Raw genomic sequence first — 1855 nt, 5'->3', positions numbered from 1 at the left:
TCTCTCTCTCTCTCTCCTTTTCCCACCACCGCCCAGCCCACATTACCCTCTCTCTCCTTCTCCCACCATCTTCCCTCCCCCTCTCTCTTCCCTCCCTCCCTTTCACTCTCCCACCCTCCCTCCCTCTCCTCTCTCTCTCTCCCTCCCTTTCTCTCCCCCCTCCCTCTCTTCACCCTCCACCCTCTTCCCTCCCTCCCTCTCTCTCTCTCTCTCTCTCTCTCCCTTTCACTCTCCCAACCTCCCTCTCTCTCTCTCTCCTTGTCCCACCCTCCCTATGCATAATCCCTTCTTCCATCTCATTTCTCTCTATATCCTCATCTTCACATGCATTTATATAGCATTGCATGTGAGTTTATTTTCTATATTTGTATTTTTCGTTTGCATGACATGGGCTAATTATTTGAGATGAAGAGGGAGTGAGAGAGAGAGAGAGAGAGGGAGTGAGAGAGATAAGAACATGACGACATTCCATCCTTAGGATCAAAAATATCGCTTTCAATTACAAATAAAACCATGTTCATTCATGTACACCTTCCAAATACAACTCTTCTATTATAACTTTTATTCAAAACATACAATAAACCAAGAATTCGACATAATTAATCAAAACAATAACAAACCTAAAATTTGCACCAAGGCAATTTTAAAAAAAGACAAGGCGATCTATAGTTGAGACCACTTTATTCCAAAAAAGGTTATTACATGGGCTACTCCACTCTAACATTGTTTAAAATTGAAAACATATCATAACTACCTACGGATCCTACACCTATACACTTTTTTGGGCTACTCTATTCTTCAACTCCTCTCGTTAGGGGCTCCTACGTCTCTTTGGAAATATATCCAAAACTTTGCCAACCTCCAATCATCATGTTCCGCACGAACAAATCTCCAAAATCAATAGGCTCATCCGCTAGCATCTTCATCCAAAGATTGCGGGCCTGTGTTGTGATTTTGAGATATTCTACCGCATCTCCGTCCATTTTGTTGCATAAATCTTTGTAAACCCTTTCCACAGAGAGAGAGAGAGAGAGAGAGAGAGAGAGAGAGAGAGAGAGAGAGAGAGAGAGAGAGAGAGAGAGAGAGAGAGAGAGCCAAAAGAAGAATAGAGAGAGGGGAGAGGATAGAGAGAGATGAGGATATAGAGAGCGAGAGAGGGAAGGTGGATAGGAGGTAAAAGAAGGACAGAGAGGGAGAGAGAGAGAGAGCTACAAAAGAGAGAGAGAGAGAGAGAGAGTAAAGAGAAGGATAGAGAGGGTGAGCAAAGAGATGAATAGAGAGAGAGAGAGGAGGATATAGAGAGCAAGAGAGTGAAGGGGCATAAGAGGTAAGATAAGGATAGAGAGGGGGAGGAGGATATAGAGAGCGAGAGAGGGAAGGAAGATAAGAGGATACGAGGATAGAGAAGGATAGAGAGGGAGCGTGGGAGAGTGAAAGGGAGGGAGAGAAATGGATGGTGGTAAAATAGAAGAGAGAGTGTGTGTTAGCAAAGAGAGACAAGGATAGAGAGAGTGAGAGAGGGAAGGTGGGTGGGAGAGGGAAAGGAAGGGAAGAGAGAGAGGGGAAGGGAAGAGGGTGGGAGAAGGAAAGAGAGGGTGGACTGGGCTAGGCGGTGTTGGAAAGAGGAAAGAACCTTTTTGGTTGCACCACTACAAGGTATTGATGTAATTCTAGGCATGACTTGGAGATACAAGTATAACCCACACATTGATTTATCACTTTGTGTTTCGTGCATGAAGGAAAAAGTTAGTCTTAATGGAATTAGGAGAGAGGAGAGTATTACATTCCTTAGCCATACCCATACTTATAAAGCATTGAGAAACAAGGAGAGTATTACATTCCTTAGACATACCCA

Source organism: Cibotium barometz, chromosome 59 (genome assembly GCF_041138505.1).
Source record: "Cibotium barometz isolate CiBa-2024 chromosome 59, ASM4113850v1, whole genome shotgun sequence".
NCBI lineage: Eukaryota > Viridiplantae > Streptophyta > Polypodiopsida > Cyatheales > Cibotiaceae > Cibotium > Cibotium barometz.
This window is presented reverse-complemented; position numbering follows the sequence as displayed.